The sequence below is a fragment of the Artemia franciscana genome, chromosome 13, assembly GCF_032884065.1.
Source record: "Artemia franciscana chromosome 13, ASM3288406v1, whole genome shotgun sequence".
NCBI lineage: Eukaryota > Metazoa > Arthropoda > Branchiopoda > Anostraca > Artemiidae > Artemia > Artemia franciscana.
In genome coordinates this window covers 18882939-18907115 of record NC_088875.1, presented here as the reverse complement: position 1 = coordinate 18907115, position 24177 = coordinate 18882939, and the positions used below count along the sequence as shown (strand labels likewise).

The 24177-nt window shown below is 34.8% G+C and overlaps 1 protein-coding gene and 1 long non-coding RNA gene across 6 annotated transcripts in view; one reads left to right on the top strand and one right to left on the bottom strand.

Annotated features, from left to right (window-relative positions):
* The window catches only part of LOC136034612 (uncharacterized), a 35511-nt gene extending 15795 nt beyond the window's left edge, over positions 1-19716 (bottom strand). Inside the window, exon 1 of the long non-coding RNA XR_010619214.1 lies at positions 19104-19716. This is a non-coding gene — a long non-coding RNA (uncharacterized LOC136034612). The remainder of the gene's footprint in view (positions 1-19103) is intronic.
* LOC136034603 (uncharacterized) overlaps positions 19699-24177 on the top strand; it is a 146162-nt gene continuing 141683 nt past the window's right edge. For 3 of the 5 annotated variants that reach the window (XM_065715876.1, XM_065715871.1, XM_065715874.1), the window contains exon 1: positions 19699-19848. The gene's annotated coding sequence lies outside the window, so the exon portion shown is untranslated. The remainder of the gene's footprint in view (positions 19849-24177) is intronic. The other 2 variants (XM_065715872.1, XM_065715873.1) reach the window with 1 other exon arrangement.

Sequence of the window (24177 nt, the reverse complement as noted above, 5' to 3'; positions counted from 1 at the left end):
AAAAACACAAAAGGAAAAAACAAAGATAAAGCGTTGACTAAAACTTTCTTTTTGAAGAAAAATTATGAAAAAATAAGAAAAAGCAGCCAGACAATTAAATAAAATAGAAAAGGAGGATTGACATATTGATAAGGTTATAAAACATCTTAAGTAACAAAGTTAGTTCATTTCTGTAAATCAAAGGTGCACCCACATTGAAGGTGTGCAACTTGATTTTCGAGAGTAATTTTAGGCAAAACTTTGACTATATCGTTGTAAAAACTCCCAACGTGGTACATTGCATAAAATTATTATGGATTAGGGCTTAAGCAAAAATTATTTTGGTCTATTCAAAAGAGCGTCTTAAAGAAAGTGTTCATCCTAAAGAATTTTTCTGATTTCAAATTGTAACATTGTATACTAAAAAAAAAAAAAAAAAAAAAAAAAAAAAAAAAAAAAAAAAAAAAAAAAAAAAAAAAAAAAAACACTATAGCTTTCAATTTATTTTTGTGGTTTGCATGTGCTCAGCAAAGCCAAAACTTTAATTTTATGAGTAAGATGCTCTCTGTAAACCTAGAATCCGGGGCTCCGCATCTGATGAGTCAGGAGGCATGGGATATCCTTCAGAGAAAAGGGGTGTCGGAGCATATGTTAAAAATACAAGCCTAAATGTGTTTTCAAGATGTCTGAAAACTTATTTTTGAAAATTATTTTATAATGGACACTGAACACCTAATAAAAAAAGAAAGGTGGAAAATGCCTACCTTGAATTGCACTTGAATAGGACAAGTCTTCAATAGCACTTTTTTCTTTAAGCAGTGGCGAATAAATGTTACTATTTAGCAAAGACGCTACTCTGTTAATTTAAAAAATAAAACACAATACATAATAATAGTAGACCAACATAAAATCAAGTACTAATTTTAGACACTTACAAAAATTGTCAGCAATCAGTTGCTGCAGACGACAGTAGAGTCGTGTAAGCAAGCTTTTGGGAAGGTGACGGTTAATTTAATGTAAGCTGGGCTTTTTTGTCAGCTTCACCGCTAATATTGAAGTGCATACCCCCTTACATTCCCTCAACTCCCACGCCCAGCACAGAAGACTAAATCTTGAACTATGCACTATTCCAATAGCCCCACGTATCGCGTCATTCAGTTGCATGCGATTTGAAAATGGCGCCACAGCAAACCAAAAATTGCACCCTTCGAATCGCCATTTTCGGAATCTTATACAGGAAAATCACAACCCCTCTCCTTCAGCCAGAGGGAAGTTTCGCTTGTTTGCATTGATAAAACTGACATTTCCTCTTTTTTCTTCTGCTTTTTTGTCTTTGTCCCTATCAGGCCACTGGAACATTTTGGAGAGCAGTTTAAGGGCTCGTTTAAAAGCTAATTATCGTTTTTTATATATTTGACTCGATAAAGCCGTCATAAGGGCCATAAGGTATCCTAAAAGTGCAATTTGGAGGACACTTTTGGAGTAACATAATTTCGTCAAAACCCTGGGGGAAGGCAAAGTCGGAGTCAATTTTCCCAAATCAAGTGAAAAGTAACACTGGACAATGAAAAATGAGCCATATAGTACCGTAAAGGAAAAGATATGCTAAAGAAAACTGACCCGTTTTTCTGGATGCTTGAATTATGCAGTCTTGTCTTAATTTTGACAATATTTTTGAAGAAACTACATTTGAGCTGCGGGGTAAACTGGGGTCTGGGGAAAGGGGGGCAAACTGGAGTCTGGAGGAAGAAATTCTCCCCTCTTGTCCCATAGCAAATTACGTCACTTTTGGAGTGGAAAGGCTGGACCGAACACATGAACATTATAGAGAGCTAACTAACAGCTCGTTTATAAACTATTTTTGCATTTGATGTTTTTGATTAATTCGACTTAATAAGGCAATTATAAAGTCCCATATGGCACCCAAAAGTGCTTTTTGGGTTGTTTTTCCACTTTTTAAGAGAAACTCAAACAGTTCGTGGTAACGAACTGTAGTAAGGAGCGACCTGGCTCAATAGTAACCAAAACTCTAAAACACGGAATTTTTATAACAATAATTAAATCAAACGAATTGCATTTTAATGCTGATTTAAAACATATAAGTTTCATTAAGTTTAGACTTACCCATCAAAAGTTACGAGCCTGAGAATATTTGCCTTATTTTAGAAAATAGGGGAAAACACCCCCTAAAAGTCATAGAATCTTAACGAAAATCACACCATCAGATTTAGCGTATCATAGAACCATATTGTAGAAGTTTCAAGCTCCTATCTACAAAAATGTGGAATTTTGTATTTTTTGCCAGAAGGCAGATCACGGATGCGTGTTTATTTGTTTGTTTGTTTGTTTGTTTTTTTTTTGTTTTTTTTTCCAGGGGTGATCGTATTGACCCTGTGGTCCTAGAATCTTACAAGAGGGCTCATTCTAACGGAAATGAAAAGTTCTAGTGCCCTTTTTCGGTGACCAAAAAATTGGATGGCACCTAGGCCCCCTCCCACGCTAATTATTTTACCAAAGTCACCGGATCAAAATTCTGAGATAGGCATTTTATTCAGCGTAGTCGGAAAACCTTATAACTATATCTTTGGGGACGACTTACTCCCCCAAAGTCCCCGTGGGAGGGGCTACAAGTTACAAACTTTGACCAGTGCTTACATATAGTAATGGTTATTTGGAAGTGTACAGACGTTTCCAGGGGAATTTTTGGTTTGGGGGGGTTGAAAAGAAGGGGATATGTTAGGGGAACTTTCCTTGGAGGAATTTACCATGGGGAAAGAAAATGTCCATGAAGGGAGCGCAGGGTTTTCTAGCATTATTTTAAAAAAAAACAATGAAAAAATAAATATGAAAAAGTTTTTTCAACTGAAAGTAAAGAGCAGAATTAAAACCACTTAAAACGAACAGAAATTATTACGCATATGATGGGCTCACCTCCTCCTAATACCTCGCTTTTTACGCTAAAGTATTTTTAGTAATTTCAACTATTTATTCTACGGCTTTTGTGATTCAGGGGTCATTCTTAAGACATTGGGACAAAAATTTAAGCTTTAGTTTAAAAAGCGAGGTACTGACGAGGGGGTGAACCCCCCTCATATACGTAATAAAAACATGAGAATACAGAAGTTTATTATGTAAGCTAATTTATAAGTTACGTATATCTTTTACTAATAAAAACATTCGTAAAGAATTAAAAGTTCTAGTTGTCTCTCTAAGTAACCAAAAAACCGGAGGGCAACTAAGCCTCCTCCCCCGCTCCTTTTTTTTCAAAATCGTTTGATCAAAACTATGAGAAAGCCATTTATCTAAAAAAAATATGCAAATTTCGTTTTAATTATTCATCTGCGGAGAGCCAAAATCAAAACATGCATTAATTCAAAAACGTTCAGAAGTTAAATAAAAAAAAACAAGTTTTTTTAATGGAAAGTAATTAGCGACATTAAAACTTAAAACGAACAGAAATTACTTCGTTAGGCTGCTTCCTCATCAACCCCCTGCTCTTTACGGTAAAGTTTTTTACTGTTTTAAAAAGTAGAGCTAAGAGAAAGAGTCAAACTTTAACGTAAAGAGCGGGGTGTTGATGAGGAAGCAGGCCCTTTCACATGCGAAGTAATTTCTGTTCGTTTTAAGTTTTAATGCCGCTCCTTACTTTCCGTTAAAAAAACTTGCTTTTTTTATGTAATAACAAAACAGAGCATTGTTCAATGAAAAACCACGGAGACAAATTTCCTTCTTGAAAATTCCTCGCCCCTGTTGAAATTCTTCTCCACCAAATATCTACTCCCTGGAAACATTTTCCACATTTAAAATAACGATCGTATTTTAATTTAAAAGTATTCGACAAATAAAGTTAGAATTATTAACTTACCCATCAGGCATTGCTTGATAAAGAATATCCAGAGAACTGAATAATTCTCGGCAGCATTTCAGCAGAAGCCTTGAATTAATCTAAAAATTAACAGGAATACCAATCGAAGGGGGAAAATTGAAGCCTAGAATTTGAAAATTACTTTCCCTTTTGTATCTTTGCTTAAAACAAAACTAAATATATAAAAATTTCTCAAAAGTTTTTTCTTATGTGGATTAGGGTATGGGAGATATACATTTTCGGAGAGGGGTAGGTACCCTGAATACCGTTTATGTCTAAAACGCTCTTTACTAAGCAAAGGTCGGCACCCTAGTACTTTGTTTTAATACTGATAACAATGCAAAAAGAATATAGGTTGATACCGCTTATATGTACATACAAAATTTTCAAATGTGAGAAAAATATACATATATTTTCAAATGTGAAATTTGACAAATTTTGACAAATTTTCAAATGTGAGAAAAATATACATATATTGTTCGCATCCACTTTATCCTACTCGCAGCAGATATTTCATTCAGAATTCTGATCCAGAGATAAATGTCCCTCAAGTAGCATTAGCATTGCGTTAAATGCGACTAGTTTCATGTACAATCCTTATTATATTTCTGTCAATCCTTTTTGTGGAGTTGGTTAAAAGAAAGATATAGAAAAGCGAAAATAACGAGAAGTCGGCATGATCTAGGCAACTCATGTCGGCAACTCTATATTTATTGGTTAGTATATGAATCCAAAACGTTAAGAATAGGGCGTTACCAGCGCTCATAAGGCATTTCAATCATGATAAGAGAATTTGGAGCAGTATTGGAGTTTCAATTAGAAATTGGAAGTTAAAATTAAAACTGTTATAAGATTCTTGGGGTAGATCCCTTCCTTACGCTCTGCTGACTTCCATGATCAAACTGCACCCGATATGACCTATTATAGTACGAAGATTATTCTAAAAAGCACTAAGTCTTCTTTTTTTTCAATGATTCACTTTTCTTTTTCATATAGTAAATTATATTAATTGATGAACAAATTAAAGACCCCTCTTGACTGCTGGATCACTTGGGTCTTATAATATATTCACTGTACTACCTTCTTATTTTCAGTGATTTCATTTCTGTTATATTTGCAGATATGCTGGGTAAATTCGTATCCACTTTCGAAAGTTTTAAAACAAAAAAATCTAGTCTTGAACTGTTAGATTTTAAGGAGTAAAAGGACCTTAAATATCAGGGGGGGGGGGAATTTGTCCCAAGCAAACGTTGAAAAACAGAAAGTATAGAACATTTTTGTAATTTTGTCATCAGCTAGGTTCACCTATTCTTTTGATGATGAGGCTTTGGGATCGATGATGCCGAATCAGAAGTTTCTAAAGCAGTATATTTGATAATTTCAAACATATTAGAAAGTAAAATGGATCCCTGTTTTTGTTTTTTTATTGTTTATTAAAAACGAGCATGGATTAATTTACTTAAAAAACTATGTGCTGGAAGTAAAGAGCAAAGTTGAAATTTAAAACGAGCAATAGTTTCGAAACTACTTAATAAATTATTAGTTTTTCCAAATAATTGTGGAAGAGGAGAGGGACTGCCCCTCCTTGCCTCCCTCTCCCAAGCTACATTTATGGCTATGTCTATCAACTTTTTCTGACGTCGTGTGCCGAGGTACTTGAAGCTTGTAGAGATGGATTGCATTGTCTCATTATACAGTAGGTTTCATAAACATTGGAAGGAAAAAAATTTAGAATGTCATAGATCTGTCTGTAATTATAATAAGAGTGATTAAATAGTGAGTATTTTTATGACTAAAACAAATTTATCATTTAAAAAATATAATTGTTTGTTTAGTTGTTTGAAGGATTTATGCCAAAAAATCAGTGATGGTTTCGCATCTTCCCGGATTTGAAGAAAGGCCACAAACAAAGAGGTTAAAACGAGAAGATAACAGCGAAAGAAAATACCTATAATGTGATGAATGAAGCTCTAAACGAAGGATGTGTGAAGTCATGATAACAAGCGAGCGAAATGTAACGGCCCAAGGTCGTTTGTGAAAGCCAAAGCACTGAGTAGTTGGAGGGAGGCAACGAATTGCCCTCTAAACCAGTTTTTCCTAGCCAAAAGGCCTACGAAGCCGATAATTTGGCTAGGAATGTAATGATGTTCACATTTTATAGAATGAAACTGTTAAGTGTCAGTAAATCATAAAAACTAAGACAGTAAAAGAAATCTTTTGTAAATTTGGCGAAATTGACATAATTCTGGTTTCTAAGGTCGTCTCGCATTAAAAGCTAAATCATTATTTTAATGTTATCTATGTTCAAGATGAAGAATATGCCGGTGCTGTTCCTTTTACTGACAGTAGACCACTCAGTTATTTTCCGCCTTAAAATCCTTTTAAATACACAAATCGTTAACCCAAATACTTAGAATTAAATGATCAACTATAATAATGAATTGTAATTTTACTAAGGAGGTTGGGGAGGGGGGTTAGACTTGAAATTTCCCCCAAAGTCTCAAGATTTTTCTCTGATTTTCTAAATCATTTTTCAAATAGCTCCCATATGTTTGCACTTTTCTCAAAGTTGAACTGCATCTTCTGAAATAAAGTAAGTCGTGGAAAAAAGGGAGACCTGCGGGTGGTTCTCTGACTTGGGTACAGTTTTCTGTTGTTTGGTTTTCACATTAACTTAAACAAAACTCCTCACTCTGACTCTGAAACTCTAAATCTTCTCTAAAGCAATTTTCAGTGGGTGTATTTTCATAGAATCTTATTCGATAATGCCACTGTTTAAGCATTTAAGATTACTTGCATAGTCTTGCGTTTTGAACTGTAGTGTTTTCAATGCTAAAAATATCTTTATTGTGAAAATTAAGGCTATTTTGAGATATTCATTTGCACATATCCATATTTCTTAGAATCAACGATGTAACCTAAAACCATCTTAACCAATCAAAATCGTACTTATTTCTTTTACAACATTAAATAAAAAAAAATTTTAAGTGAAAGTAAGGAGCGACATTAAAACTTAAAACGAACAGAAAATACTCCATATTTGAAAGAGGCTTTTCCTCCTCAACGCCCAGCTCTTTACGCTAATTTTGATGGTTTAAAATCAGCATTAAAATGCGATTGTTTTGATGTAACTATTGGTATCAAAATTTATTTTTTTACAGTTTCGGTTACTATTGAGCCAGGTCGCTCCTAACTACAGTTCGTTATCACGAACTGTTTGATACGAATTCAGGCACGCAGATCTTTGTATACTTCCTAAGCAGTGCCCAAAGAATATTGAAAACTCAATCGAAGGGAATCTCTGATGGTTTTAGATGGAATAATGAAGTCGCCGATAGTGCAGTCTACCAAGCAGGACCAGAAAAATATAAAACAAGCTGAAAACAAATTAGATTTTTATTTAAAGAGAATTGGTTTTGATGCATATCCCAGAAGGTAATAAACAAAATATAGTCAAGTAAAAATAGAAGAGCAAAAGTAATAAAAAAAACAGGCATAGAAGTGTAAATCTCTTTTTTTTAGAATAAGAGATTTACAAATTACAATAAAATTACGATTTTATGTTTAGTGTTTCTTTTAATTTCAGAATTTTTTTTTCTTTTTTACCTGGAGCTGTACTGGGAGCCCCTAAAATATGTCTTATAACAGCGACAAACCTCCACATAAGACAAAAACTGTTTGTCTAAAATGAAGAACTGGATAAAGCAAATGGATACAAAAAAAAACAGCAGCAAGCAATGTAGAAACAAACATAATAAGTATGCATACATCAGCCATAAAAGTAAGAAGACGTAAATCGAATATGGTCTTTATTTTCTTTTTTTCCTTTCTTCTCTTTTTCTCTTAATGTCTTCTTCTATGATTTCTCATATACTACCGTTTTTGGCCTCTTTTACTATCTTGTCGCTTTTCATTGACTTCTTATTTTTTTTTGGGGGGGGGGCAAGGACGTTTTTAAACCACAAATGAATAAGCGATATTTTATTGGGGAGGGTAATTTTCCATGATTTCCGACTCAAATATGTTTTTTCTGCGTAGAAATGTAATTCGACTTGCTTCTCACCAAATTGAAGGGCCTACCCCCTTCCTAGAAAAAGAGCTAGCTTTTTAGTGACTTATCAAGGTAAATACATTTTAACCGTCATTTTTGTACCTAATGGTCGTGTTAGCTTTTAATTAATACTGAAATTCTACGTAATTCAGGTCTTGGGAATTTGTGTCTTCGTCTCTTGATAATATAGAATCCAATCAATTAAAATGCCAAATATAATTGGCCCCATTTAACGGCTGGAACATTAAATGTAGTTAAATAAAGTTATTATTAAGTATTTTGTGGCACATTTGGCGCGCCCAGTGTACCCATATACTTTTAACTTGTTTGATTACTTATTTTATGCATCTTCTGAACCGTTTCCTTCAGGCGGAAATAGAAAAATTGATTTGTTGATTCCTTCAGGTAAATTGTTTAATGAAATCGATATATATTTTAATTGAATAAGTCTCCTGATGAATCTCCTTGATGAATGTGGGTACTTTTGTATTATACGAGAAACAGTCGAGAATTTAAATCACGAATAACGCGAGCATTGGACAAGAAACTGGTCAAGCAACTTCTTTATACCAGACAATTACTTTTGGCTCGGCTAGAAAATACATTGTAGATATATTTTAAGTATTTAGTTGGTATTTTGGTTAAGTTATGTTAGAATAAGTTTGTTTAGGTTACGCATTTAATATGTGCTGTGCTTAACCCCCACTCCCCCTAATATGCAAATATATAGCCCAAATTTTTTTTCTTAACTATTATACTTTCATCATAATCTTATTTTATCTCATTAGCATTAACCAAACTTCACTTCTTCAGTGTTTCTCGTATAATACTTAAGTACCTGGATGTGTAACACAATATAAAACAGTATATTCTGAGTAATATTTTTTGCCATCATGTTTGTCTTAGGGTTTTTTTTAGTAAAACATAAAATCGCAAAGAAAGGAAGAAAACGAGGACAATAAGCAGCCAGTAAAAAAGATAAAAAATTCTGCAAATATTTCAGTCAAGACCTCCTTTTTTGTGTTTATTAACCGGCCAAAAACACTTTTTCAGATGGTAAACCAACACACTAAAAACATAATTTGGGCAGTTAAACATACCAAAATCATTTGTAAAGTAGAAATCATATCCAATCCCATCATTGCTACTGAAGATTACCTTACCTTAGTTTCTCCTGTACTTCCAGAGGCAAACAGCGTTTCAGTAAAGAGCCTGCATTCGTCTCATGATTGCGCAGCACCGTAAATATCTGCCCTCTCTGGGGTTGCGGTTGTGTTCGTGGTACGCCTCTCTTTTTCGTATGCTTTTTTTTGAAGTGTGTTTTTTTTTTGCCTTCCCAATCGTGTTATGCCCTTTGATTGCGACTGGAAAAGGATGTTGGGCAATCTAGGTGCTGACATACAAATCACACGGCTTAGGTATCACCATCTTTCTTGTCAGATTACCTTAGATATGTCTGTCTGATTTCCGAATTGGCAAATTTTCATCTTGGTTATTTTTCTGTCCAGTTACTTTTTACATCCTTTGCAGGCAGCTGTTTAAATTAGCTCATCTGTGATGTTTCTCTAGAGAATGGATCCGCACCAGGCAATTAATTGTTCTCTAGTTGGTGCATCCTCGCTGACACGCAGGCCTGGAAATAGATAGTCTAGGATTTTTGGTGGGACATCCTTCCTTCGTGTCCTTAGGATTGGTCAAAAGTTTGTAGTGGCCTTTCCGACAATTTCTTTGGTTAGGCAGTAGACAGCCTTCTTGTTGCCTTCATCAGGCTTCTTATACATGTCTGGTTTTCTCATTTGTCTCTTGTCTTACCTTGTGCTATTTTTTACTTGTTTGTTGGTTGCTCTGCATGGTATGGTCATCATGATTATGACGGAAGGATTACTATTGAGGACGCTTTATTTTAGTTTCTCGCCTTTTATTTTATAAGGTGTCGTGTTTTCTGTGGTGTCCACTGTCCTCCTAGGGGTTTTTTAAAGCTGGGAACCTCTTCAGCAGCATCTGTGTAGTTAGATGCTTTTTCAATCTTATTCAGTATCAAATGGCAAATCGGTAACTGCCTTGAACCCGTTCGAAAGTTACCTGACGACTTGGTTTCTAACTTCTTTGTCCCTGACTTTTTCCACCTCAAAGTTTCTCTGGGGTTCTGTTTGCTGTCGTGGTCTACTGGAGCGGTATTCCAACTTGATAATGACCATTTTAGGGTCAAACCATTACAAGTTGATAGTCTGACCCTACATCAGCGATTTTATAACTTCACCACTCTCCTAAGCTATTTCTCCACATTCTACAAATCAGAGAGTGATTGATGGGGTTCTTAAAAGTTCTATTACGAGAACCATTGACAGGTCCGTCAAATTTGCTCTTTATTTTGAGCAGATATTTCTTTTTTTAAATCCATACTCATTTTTTAACATAAGGAAAGCTAGAAAAATAGCAGTTCATTACACTTTATAATAATAATAATTTAATAATTTATTTCTGACTCACTAATGTGGTGATAAAGTGGAGTAACAAAAACAAAAGAAAAAAGAACGCATACAAAAAAAGGAAAAAGCTTTTCTATGATAACATTAAATATAAAGAGCAAGAAATGCAAATCAGAACAATCGCACGAGAAGATGAAAAGGACCTAACCGTGTGCAATCCTCTTCTTTTAACTTGGAGTGCAACTTATTATAAGACGTCATTAAGCATTCAAATGACTCTATAGTTTTTATCAAACAGTTCGTGGTAAAGAACTGTAGTAAGGAGCGACCCGGCTCAATACTAATCGGAACTAAACGACGGATTTTGATACCATTATATACATCAAAAGACTTGGATTTTTGTGCTGATTTTAAACATATAAGTTTCATCAAATTTAGTCTTATACATCAAAAGTTACGAGCCTGAGAAAATTTGCTCTATTTTCGAAAAAAGGGGAAACGTCCCCTAAACTTCATAGAATCTTTTTGAAAATCACGCCATCAGATTCAGCGTTTCAGAAAACTCTACTGTAGAAGTTTCAAGCTCGTATTTGAAAAAATGTGGAATCTTATATTTTTTGCCGGAAGAAATATCACGGATGCGTGTTTATTTGTTTTTGTTTTTTGTTTTTTCCAGGGGTGATGGTAAAATTGGATCGCAGCTAGGCCCCGAATCCACTCTCATTTTTTTTCCAAAGTCATTGGATCAAAATTTCAAGATGTCCATTTTGTTCAGCATAGTCCAAAAATCCAATAACTATGGCTTTGAGGTTAACTTAATCCACTACAGTCCCCGGGGAGGGGCTGCAAGTTATGAACTTTGCCCATTGTTTACATATAGTATTGGTTATTGGGAAGTATACAGAAATTTTCAGGGGGTATTTTTTGGTGGTGGGGAGGGGGTTACTTGAGTGAATCTTTCCATGGAGGAGTTTATCATAGGGGAAGAGATATGCCATGAAGGATTCACCGGATTCTCCAGTATTATTTTAAAAAACAATGAGAAATTAAATAAAAAACAAGTTTTTTCAAAAGGAGTAGCATTTAAACTTAAAACGAGCAGAAATTATTATGCATAAGAGGGAATTTGCCCCTTCCTCAATACCTCGCTCTCTACGCTGAAGTATTTTTAGTAGTTTCAAAAGAGCTATAAAATTTAATTATACGGCCTCTGTGATTCAGGGGTCATTCTTAAAGAATGGAACAAAATTTGAACTTTAGTATAAAGAGCGAGGTATTGACGAAGGGGTGAACCCCCTCAAATATATACTAAAAATATACAAATATAGAAGTTTGATGTGTAAGTTAATTTGTAAGTTACGTACATTTATTACTAATAAAAATATTAATAAAATAAAATTAAAAGTTATAATTGACTTTTAAGTAACCAAAGAAATTGTAGGGCAACTAAGGCCCATCCCCCGTCCCTTTTTCTCAAAATCGTCCAATCAAAACTTTAAGAAAGCTATTTATGCAAAAAAAGTAGAATTAAAATGCAAATTTCGTTTTAATTATTCATTTACGGTGAGCCAAAATCAAAACATGTGTTCATTCAAAACATTCAGAAATTAAATAAAAAAAAAACAAGTCTTTTTCAACAGAAAGTAAGAAGCAACATTAAAACTTAGAACGAACAGAAATTATTATTTATATGAAGGCTTTCGTCCCCTCCTTAGTACCTTGCTCTTTACGCTAAAGTATTTTCAGTAATTTCAAAAGAGCTATTTATTCCAATTAAACGGCCTTTATGATTCAGGAATGGTTCTTAAAGAATTGGAACAAAATAAAACTTTAGTTTAGAGAGCGAGGTATTGACGAGGGGGCAAACCCCCTCATATACGTACTAAAAGTATATAAATATAGAAGTTCGTTACGTAAGTTAATTTGTAAGTTACATATAGTTGTTACTAATAAAAACTTTCGTAAATAAAATTATTTTATAGTGGCCTTTTTAACTGAATTAAATAAAAAAACAAGTTTTTTTTTAACTGAAAGTAAGGAGCGACAATAAAACTTAAAACGAACAGAAATTACCCTGTATATGAAAGGGACTGTTCCCTCCTCAACGCCCCGCTCTTTGCGCTAAAGTTTGACTCTTTCATTCAACTCTACTTTTTAAAACAGTAAAAACTTTACCGTAAAGAGCGGGGCGTTGAGGAGGGAATAGCCCCTTTCATATACGGGGTAATTTCTGTTCGTTTTAAGTTTTAATGTCGCTCCTTACTTTCAGTTAAAAAAAAAACTTGTTTTTTTTATTTAATTTCAGAACGTTTTGATTTCGGCTCTCCACAGATGAATAATTAAAACAAAATTTGCGTATTTATTTTTTTGGCTAAATGGCTGTCTCATAGTTATGATCGAACGATTTTGAGAAAAAAGGAGTGGGGGAGGAGGCCCAGTTGCCCTCCAGTTTTTTGGTTACTTAAAAAGGCAACTAGAACTTTTAGTTTTTTACGAACGTTTTCCTTGGTAAAAGATATACGTAACTTACGGATCAGCTTACGTAACGAACTTCTATATTCGTTTGTTTTTATTACGTATATGAGGGGGTTCACCCCCTCGTCAATACCTTGCTCTTTACACTGAAGCTTAAATTTTGTCCTAATTCCTTAAGAATAACCCCTGAATCACAAAGGCCGTAGAATAAATATTTGAAATTACTGAAACTACTTTAGCATAAAGAATGAGGCATTAGGAGGAAGTGAACCCCTTATATGCGTAATATTTTCTGTTCTTTTTAGGTTTTAATGCTGCTCCTTACTTTCAGTTGAAAAAACTTTTTCATATTTATTTTTTTATTTTTTTTTTTAATAATGCTAGAAAATCCTGCGCCCCTTCATGGAATTTTTTTTCACCATGACAAATTCCTCCATGGAAAGTTTCCCCCAGATAACCTCCTCTTCTCAACCCCTCCTCCCAACAAAAAATTCCTCCTTAAAACGTTTGTACACTTCCCAATAACCATTACTATGTGCAAACACTGGTCAAACTTTTTAGATTGCAGCCCCTCCCATGGGGATTTTGGGGGAGTAAGTCGTCCCCAAAGACATAGTTATAAGGTTTTTCGACTATTTTGAATAAAATGGCTATCTCAGAATTTTGATCCGATGACTTTGGGAAAAATGAACGTGGGAGGGGACCTAGGTGCCCTCCATTTTTTGGTCACCTAAAAAGGGCACTAGAACTTTATATTTCCGTTCGAATGAACCCTCTGGCAAAATTATAGGACCACTGGGTCGATACGATCACCCCTTGGAAAAAAACACACAAATAAACACGGATCCCTGATCTCTCTTCTCGCAAAAAATACATACTTCCACATTTTGTAGATAGGAGCTTGAAACTTGTACAGTAGGGTTCTCTGATACGCTGAATCTGATGGTGTGATTTTCGATCTGCGAAATCTGATGCAAATGATGGTAAATGAATATGATGGCAAATTTTCTCAGGCTTGTAACTTCTGATGGGTAAGTTTAAACTTGATGAAACTTATATATTTAAAATCAGCATTAAAATGCAATTCTTTTGATGCAACTATTGGTATAAACATTTCGTTTTTTATAGTTTTGGTTTCTATTGAGCCGGGTCACTCCTTACTACAGTTCGTTACCACAAACTGTTTGACCAAAAAATAGAGGGCAACTCTGCCTCCTCCCCTGCCCTCTTTTTTTCTCAGAACTGTCCGATCAAAACTATGAGAAAGCTGTTTAGCCAAAAAAAAGTAAAAAAGAAAGAAATAAAGAAAGTTTATTTGAGCCCTACGGCCATACACAACATGATTTAATAATACAACTCTGCACAGAACACACACTCAATATAAAACAATACTTATTTTCATTCACTCTGGCTCGACTGAGCCTCTCCCGCCTTTTCCACATATCGTGCCATTTTGCATATGGTTCCAGGCATCGAAGACCTCAGGATATCAGAAAGCAGCACCAACCGATGGTCCCCCCAAATAAAATTGATATACAAATTTCGTTTTAATTATTCATGGACGTTGAGCCAAAATCAAAACCTGGATTAATTTTAAAACATTCAGAAATAAAATTAAAAAAACAGGATTCTTTTAACTTAAAGTAAAGAGCGACATTAAAACTTAACACGAACAGAAATTATCCCGTATATGGAAGTTGTACCGCTCTTTACGCTAAAGTTTGGACTTTTTCTGACAACTCTACTTTCAAAACAATAAATAACTTCACCGTAAAGAGCGGGGCGTTGACGAGGGACAGCCCTTTTCATGTACGGAATAATTTCTGTTTATTTTAAATTTTAATGTAGTTCTTTACTTTCAGCTAAAAATAACTTCTTTTTTTTTATTGAATACCAACAAGGTAGATACAAAAGATATTTACAATAACGGAAATACAAAGCTCTAATATCTTGCATATCACTAGCATTAAAAAATGGGCGCAAACGGTAAACCTGATTGAAAAAGAATGGAATGGTCACAATATGTTGAATAGAGTTTAGTCAAGACCTTAAGAGATGTCGGCCACGATGTGGATCAACTTTAGCATAGCCTACCTTAAGCTTATTCTTAATATCTGTGAGTGCACCAGCACGGATAGCTGAAACAGAAGACCAGATACTAATCTCAAGCCAACTTAACGCAGGAACCAGCCTAACTGTAAAAGCTTAATGTGAAAGGTGTTCCACATCAATATATTTCCAGAGATACTGGATTTGAAACCTTAGCAAACAGTTCCTGGTAACAAACTGTAAGTAAGGAGTGACCCGCCTCAATAATAACCGGAACTCTAAAAATCCGAATTTTTATGCTAAGAGATACATTAAAAGAATTGTATTTTTATACTGATTTGAAATATACAAGTCTCATCAAGTTTAATCCTACTAATCAAAAGTTACGGGCCAGGATTGATTTGTCGTATTTAAAAAAAGGGGGAAAACATCCCCTAAAAGTCGTTGAATCTCAATGAAATCTCACCATCAGATTCAGCGTATCCGAGCACCTTACTATAGACGTTTCAAGCTCCTATCTACAAAAATGTGGAATGTTGAATTTTTTGCCAGAAGAAAGATCACGGACGCGTGTTTATTTATTGTTTTTTTCCCTGGGGTGATCGTATCGACCCAGTGGTCCTGTAATGTTGCGACAGGGCTCATTCGAACGGAAATTAAAATTTCTAGTGCCCTTTTTAAGTAGCCAAAAAATTGGAGGGCAACTAGGCCCCCTCCAACGCTCACTTTTTCCCAAAGTCACCGAATCAAAATTTTGATATAGCCATTTTCTTCAGCGTTGTCAAAAAATCTAATGACTATGTCCTTGACGACGACTTAAACTCCCACAGTCCCTGGGGGAAGGGCTGCAAGTAATGGACTTTACCCACTGTTTACATATAGCATTGGTTATTGGGAAGCATACAAGATGTTTTCAGTGGGGGGGGGCTTATGGAGGGGGGGTCGAAAGAATAAGGTTACGTGGGAGGATTTTTCCATGGAGGAATTTTTCATGGAGAAGGGAATCTTCCTTGAAGTGGGCGCTGAATTTCCCGGCATCATTTAAAAAACGATAAGAAATTAAATAAAAAACAAGTTTTTTCAACTGAAAGTAAGAAGCAACAATTAAACTTGAAAGAAACACAAATTATTGCATATATGAGGGGGTGCACCCCCTCGTCAATACCTTGCTCCTTATGCTAAAACTTTTTTAGTACTTTAAACAGAGCTATTTATTCTAATTGAATGTCCAATGTGATTCAGGGGTCGTTCTTAAAGAACTGGAACAAAATTCAAACTTTAGCGTAAAGAGTAAGGTATTGACGAGGGGGCGCATCCCCTCATATACATAATAATTTCTTTTCGTTTTAAGTTTTAATGATGCTCCTTACTTTCAGTCGAAAAACATGCTTTTTTTTATTTAACCATCAAGTAAAAATGTAAGCTTTGTTAATGCTAAAATTGAAAAATGTTCTATGCTTCTTGTTTCACCACATTTGCTCGGGTCAATTTTTTTCCTGATATTTAAGGTGCTTTTACCTCCTAAAATATACCAGTTCAAGATTAGACTCTCTGAAAGTCTTAAAACTTTCAAAAGTGGAAATGAAAATAACCTCTACATCTGCAAATAGGACTGAAATTGAATCTTTGAAGAATAAGAAGGGAGATATACAGTGAATATAATTTCCTACATGAATAAGAAAATAAGACTTAGTGCTTTTTATAATGATGTTTGCACTATAATGAGAGAGGTCAAATCGGTCGCAGTTTGGCCATGGAATATCGTAGAGGGAGATCCGCTTCATGGATCATTTATTTGTTTTAATTTTTATTTCCAGTATTTAATTGAAACTCGGATTGTCTTATTTGTCATTAAAATGCCTAATAAGCGCTGATAACGTCCTACTCCTTGCGTTTTGGATTCACATATTAACGCATAAATATTGAACCACCTCTATGTTCACTACCACGCTGACATCTTGCTATTTTGCTTTTTTAAGTATTTCTTTTTACCAGCTCGAAAAAAGATCCAACATAAATGTGCTAAAAATTATGGCTAAAATTAGTCGCACTTGACACAAAATCAGCGCTACTTGTGAAACATTTGTCTTTTCATCAGCATGCTCTACGAAATGTCTGCTGAGAATAGAATAAAGTGAATTTAAACAAAATACCTATATTAATCTCACAATTTAGAAAATTTTATGTGTACGTATAAGTGATACCAACACATTCTCTTTTATTATTGTTGTCAGTTTTATCATGCAGCACTAGGAGACCGTGCTTTTCTTTTGAAGGGAATTATGAACATAAAAACGATATTTGGTGTAACCCCCTCTGGAAATGTATGCCCCCCCCCCCCTTATCCTGATTTACACAAGAAAAATTTATTTTGTAATTTTTATAGAACTTTTTTTTTGTTTCTTTTTAAAGATGCAAAGGGGAAGGTCAAGTCAATTTTCTCTTCCAATAGGTGTCCCTGGCAATTTTCAATTAATTTACGGTTTCTGCCACAATGATGCCAAGAATTGCTCAGAATTTTAAAAATTGTTTGTTTATTATTCAATTAAAATCAAGTTACCATCAAGCCATTGGCAAATTGGAGACAAAGCCAAGACAGGTAGTCTGAGTGAGAGGCAAATCTGGCATAATCCTTTCTGAGGATTGTATAAAAAATGATGTCATTTTCACTTGTTAATAGATATTGTCTATCATCCATCCATCCATCCTAAGGTAGAACTAATGTAGATGGCCACAGAACTATGGAATGAGGGAGATTTTCTGTTCAACTCATGACGGACTATCGAATCAAAATGAAGTTGCCATCAAACCATTGGCCAATTGGGGACAAAGCCAAAACAGTTAGTCTGAGTGAGAGGCAGAGCAGGCATAAGCCTTTTCAGGATTGTTTGGATATTCTTTGTCAAACAATGCCCAACGGATAAGTTAATTATTCTTACTTTAAATTTCGGATACTTTCAAATTCAAAATACGGTTGCTATTTAAATGTGGGGAATATGTCTCAATGTGAAGTTTCAAAATCTATGGCAATATTATGGCTTATCCAGTATCTTTACTTAGACAGCACTATTGCGCTGCCTATAATTTTTGTTTCAGCTTTATGTGGCCCGCTGATATTAATACCATTTATTAATATAAATTGGTGAACCCACAAACAAATAAATTTCATAAAAAATCAAAAGTAATATTTCAATAAATCACGTATATTATAAGTTTAATACAACAAAATAAATTATTCGGAGTCAAATTCTATTCAAAATTGCAAGCAAATGAAAAGTACGATACCTGGGGCTATTAGAATAGAGCTTGGTGTAGTTATGAGATTGAGCATCCTGTGCTGGACGTGGGGGCTAGGGAAAATGGAGGGATGATATGTACTCCAGTATTAGTGGCGAATCTGGCTGACAAAACTGCGTGTTTATTAAATAGTTACTTTTCTTCGCTACTGCTTGAATAGCACCTATTTCAATAGAACCCCTCTGCACGCCCCACCTACCCCAATAAAAATACTGTAACTACGCCCCTGACACCCGAAGATGCTAAAGATTACGAAAAAAGCCAGAAAAATATAAATGAAGAAAAGAGAAATAAACACTATTCCTAGTTAAATAGCACTACCGTTGTTGATAAAATTCTACCAAAGCCCAATTAGTTTTAAGTTGCTTGAGCAGACTGATGTATATTGTTTTCTGCAGACATGCTTTCAGTGTTCTCCAAACAGATGTCTCCAAATAAACTTCAGTGTCCTAACGTTACGCCGGCAAATCTACAACTTCATCGAACAGAATAGATTGCTTTGCAGAGAGATGATTCCTTGGGTATTTTTAAATCCTTCTGCGTCTTAACGGAAGCCGAAAGAATTAAATATGGTTGAATTCCAAAAACATAAAGGAAATACTTTTAACACTTTAAAAGGCCGGATCGCCAATTACCCATCTCAAACTAGAGTAATAAAAGTACACAAGAAGTAAGTATTGTTGCAACAGTCCAAAAGTGTAACTTTTTCGAGATTATCATGTGCTTGCTATTCAGAATTTTTATGTGGGCCTTTCTACTTACCCCCATCAGCCCGTTGAAGAAGGGTTAGTGTCTACTATCTTTATTACCTACTGCACCAAATACCGTAGGCCTATAAAAGACCTACTGTGCCTTTTTCACAAAAGTGTGGCTTAAATAGCAAAAGTGTAAAAGTAATCATAAAAAAATAAAAAGCATTAAAAAGGAAACTAAATAGCGCAACAAAAATTTAACTTACTTTTACTCCCATAGATTGTCTTCTCAGATACGATGAATTTGGTTATGAATTTCTTAGCTGAGTAAGACAAGGAATGGACCAGTTTATCAAAAAAGAATACTGCCCATAAAAATTCCTAAAATAAAAAGTGATCCAAATTTTAAGCTCTACGGATCATCATTCAAATATCTAGGGCGGACTTCATTTAATTTCCTTTTTAAAATCATTTATTTTCCTTTTTCAGCTAGCTCAATCTCAGGATCTTCCCTGCTTGTGAATTGTAGGCAAATTTCGTCACATAAGATCAATCACTGATCAGGCTCATCGATAAATAATATTATTTAAGAGGTGATGGAATGATAATTGAATTCAATGAAAACTTGTTTTAGACCATACATTCAAAATTTTTACGATACGTCTTTCTATTTAGTTGGTTTTATAGAAAGTAACCATCTCGCAAGATTTCTAAGTATAATGGTTCTTCCTTTGATTTATTAGGCTTAGTGGCAAAACCGACGAATTTTAACTTGATAAACTGGTTTTCGAAGGAGACTCAACTTGCCATCTAATATTTAAAATTATCAATATAATTAATAGATGACAGTCTCAGATATAGCCGTCAAAATTATTTTTACACCGTTATCATCATCTCACTAAAGCTAAAGTGACAGAATTTTAAAATATGGATTACTTTTATGAAACATGTCTTTATTAAGAGTGTATCATAAGTATTGGTTTATATCAGTCTTAAAGGACATATAATTCTGTAAGTAGACTTTGTATTTTCTAGGACTGGTTTATTGTTGATTGACTCATAGGTGATAGGCATAGCCTAGTCCTTGCTTTTTTATGGTAGCCTATGCTATTTCAAATCCAGGTAACAGTCTAGAAGCTTTACTAGTAAAATTCTAGTTGATTGACTTCTTGCTATCTCAGAAAGGGGTTAGGTTAGGAAAATGAAACTTTCAGGGATGGGTCTACAGGCTAAAGTATGTCCTGGGAAGGTATTTTGAAGTACCTATCTCCACTCCTTCTTCCTCTAGAGGGCCCTGACCTTTGATGACCTTCAAAAATATGTGTGTTTTAAAAGTGAAACCATACAAAATAGATCTTCTGCTTGAATAAAGTTCAACAAAATTGTTTTCAGCTTCACAACTTTGCTCAATCCCAATTTACAAGGTTTTAAAGATATGCAAATACATCTCCTAAATTTTGAAAAAAAACATTGATAGGGCTCAGAATTCTACTCAAACAACAGGAATTGCATTTTCAGAACTAAAGGCAAAGAAAAGCAACTGGTAACAGAAAATCAAGGTAAAATGTTGTTTTGTCAAAATTTACCTATCATGTAGCTGAATTTCAGGACTCTCTAGAGGGGGATAGAGTGGAGATGGGTACTTTAAAGTACCTTCCTGGGGTATACTTTAGCCTGCAGACCCATCCCTGAAAGTTTCATTTTCCTAACCTAACACCTTTCCGAGATAGCAAGAAGTCACTCAACTAGCATTTTACCATGTCACTATTAGTAAATGAAAAGTAATACCATTAGACTCCTTATTTTATGCTCTTTCCAAATATGGTCACTTTTCTGATAATCCCCCCCTCTGATTGCCCCACATATAGATTAGCTCAGCAAAGGCAGAGGAGTTTATATTACTGCCCCTGAAATCAGGGGAAAATTTGCTATAGAGCAGGGGGCTACTGCCCCCATACCTCAATTTGCCATTCCAGTAGGTCTAGACCTGTCAAGTAGGAAGTTTTCTAAGACATAGAAATATGAAGAGGGTTAACACAGTAGTTTGGCAATACCTTCTTAAAGTGTGTTTTTGACCCTGGATTCATTATTAAAAGTTTCATTTTCCTATCCTAACCCCTTTTGAAGATAGCAAAGTCTGTCTAGAATTTTAACTAAAAATGTGTTAACTACAATTATCCTGGATATAATGAAGTAAGAGTTGGTCTAATAATTTTATATAGCCTAAAATAAGAGAAATGGTTATCATTCTGTGAGGGTTTATAAAGAGTTTAAAATTTAATTTCTAAGTAGGCTAAAGTAACAAGCCTATTATATCTGGAAAGAGCATAAAAAAGACAGCAAGTAGTATGTTCATTTTATTCATTGGTCAGTAATATAAACTCCTCTGCTTTTTTCTATAGCCTGTGAATAAAACAAAAATAAAAATATAACAATAATAGCCTACAATGCAATTATTAAATTGTCAATTTACAACATGCTGGAACTTTCTAATAATCAGATGGTCCTTCCATTATTATCCATGTTCTAAGATTCAGGTATTAAACACAGGATTATTTACCCAGAACAATTGCCTAAAACATGCCAGGGATCAAAACCTTGTTTCAAAAGTTTCTCCAAAACTGAAATCTGAATATAAAGATAAGCTTACATTTGATATTAAGCAATTACCTTAATTAGCACTTTGGATTAAAACAAGATCAAAATAAGGTAAAATAAGGTTGGATCTGTTGGGGTCCATTGTTGAGATGGCAGTTTAAACATTTGGTAAAATTATAGCAGTTCATATAACTGGCTTACCAATAAAGTGAACATACTACTTGGTGCCTTTTTTATGTTCTTTATGAGTATAATAATCACTTCTACCATAAATTCAAATTTAAACACTTTTTGAGCTCTTAAAAATGACAAATTTTAAAAAATTGTGACAGTTCATATAACTGACTTACCAATAAAGTGAACATACCACTTGATGCCTTTTTTATGGCACTTGGTATTAACCAAGTGAAATATAGCAATTGCCAATTCTGTTGGTCCTGGTTTTGCTACTTTAGGCACTTCCAGGTAAGCTAGGACAATTAAATTTGGCAGGCATATCAGGGACAGGAGCAGCTTAAATTAGAAATAGTCGTTTTCCTAATTTGACCATCTGGGGGGGGGGCAGTGGGGGCTTGTTAATTCAGAAAAAAATTGAAGTATTTTTAACTTATGAACTGTTGATCAGATCTTAATGAAATTTGATGTTTGGAAGGATATCGTGTCTCAGAGCTGTTATTTTAAATCCCGACCGGATCTGGTGACATTGGGGGGGGGGGGTATGAGAGGGGGAAACCTAAAATCTTGGAAAACGCTTAAAGTGGAGGGATTGGGATGAAACTTGGTGGGAAAAATAAGCACAAGTCCTAGATACATGATTGACATAACTGGAACGGATCCGCTCTCTTTGGGGGGGGGGGGAGTAATTCCGAAAAATTTAAAAAATGAGGTATTTTTAACTTATGAATGGGTGATTGGATCTCAATTAAATTTGATATTTAGAAGGATATTGTGTCTCAGAGCTCTTATTTTAAACCCGACCGTATCTGGTGACATTGGGGTTGGGGGGTTGGGAGGGGGAAACCTAAAACTTGGAAAACACTTTGAGTGGCGGGATTGGGATGAAACTTGGTGGGAAAAATAAGCACAAGTCCTAGATACATGATTGACATAACCTGAACGGATCCGCTCTCTTTGGGGTAGTTGGGGGAGGGGTTAATTCTGAAAAATTTGAAAAAACGAGGTATTTTTAACTTATGAACAGGCGATCAGATCTCAATGAAATTTGATATTTAGAAGGATATCATGTCTCAAAGCTCTTATTTTAAATCCTGACCGGATCTGGTGACATTGGAGGAAGTTAGGGGTGGGGAACCTAAAATCATGGAAAACGCTTAGGTTAGAGGGATCGGGATGAAACTTGGTGGGAAAAATAAGACCAGAAGTCTTACATACGTGATTTACATAATTGGAGTGGATCCGCTCTATTGGGGGGGGGGGTTAATTCTGAAAAATAAGAAAAAATGACATATTTTAACTTACGAAGGAGTGATCGGATCTTCATGAAGCTTCATATTTAGAAGGACCTCGTAACTCAGATCTCTTATTTTAAATCTCAACCAGATCAAGCGTAATTGGGGGGCAGTTGGGGGGACCAGAAATCTTAGAAAATACTTAAAGCGGTGAGATCAGGATAAAACTGGATGGCAAGAATAGAAACCTGTCTAAGATACATGACTGACATAACCGGATCGGATCTGCTCTCTTTGGTGGAATTAGGGGGGGGGGGTAATTTTGAAAATTGAAATATTTGTAACTTACGAAACGGTGACCAGATCTTAACGAAATTTGATATTTAGAATGATCTTGTGCTTTAAAGTTCTAATTTTAAATTCCTACCAGATCCTGTGACATTGGGGGGAGTTGGAGGGGGAAACCGGAATTCTTGGAAAACGTGAAAATTGGGGTATTTGATTTTTAGAAGGAATTCATGTCTCAGAGCTCTTATTTCAAATCCCAACCAGATCTTTTGACATTGGGGGGAGTTGGAGGGGGAAATCTTGGAAAACACTTGGAGTGGAGGAATCGGGATGAAGCTTGGTGGATATAATAAACAAATGTCTTTGATACGTGATTACGTGACAGAATCATACTGGATTCGCTCTCTTTGGGGGAGTTGGGGGGAGGGGTTCAGTGACTTGGCGAGTTTGGTGCTTCTGGACGTGCTAGGATGATTAAAATTGGTAGGCGTGTCAGGGAGCTGCACCATTTGACTTGATAAAGTCGTTTTCCCAGATTCGACCATTGACAAATTTTCAATTAAAGTATAAGTTATTGCTTGTTTTCCACAAAATAATACTTTTTCTTAGTGCCATCTTTTTCTATTTTCTACATCTTTTTCTATTGTTTTCAAAAAAATAATATTACATTTTCTCAGTGCTAAAATTATTTATAATAAGATTAGGTTAGGTTAAAAGTGTTTAAATTTGAATTTATGGTAGAAGCAATTATTTTATTCATAAAGAACATAAAAAAGACATCAAGTTGTATATTCACTTTATTGGTAAGCCAGTTATATGAACTACTATTACTAAAAGTAAAAGTGAAAAAGATGGGCTTTTTACTGATTTTGAAAACTATCATGATAGGTAAATGAAACTTTCATCATTGAATCTATATCCTAAATAATAAACAGTTTGGTAACCTGTATCTCTTCCCAGCTTCAAATGCTTTAAATATTTGTTAGAGAGTATATATTATATCAATACCGAGCTTTCAAATTACTGCCCCCCCCTCCGCCAACAA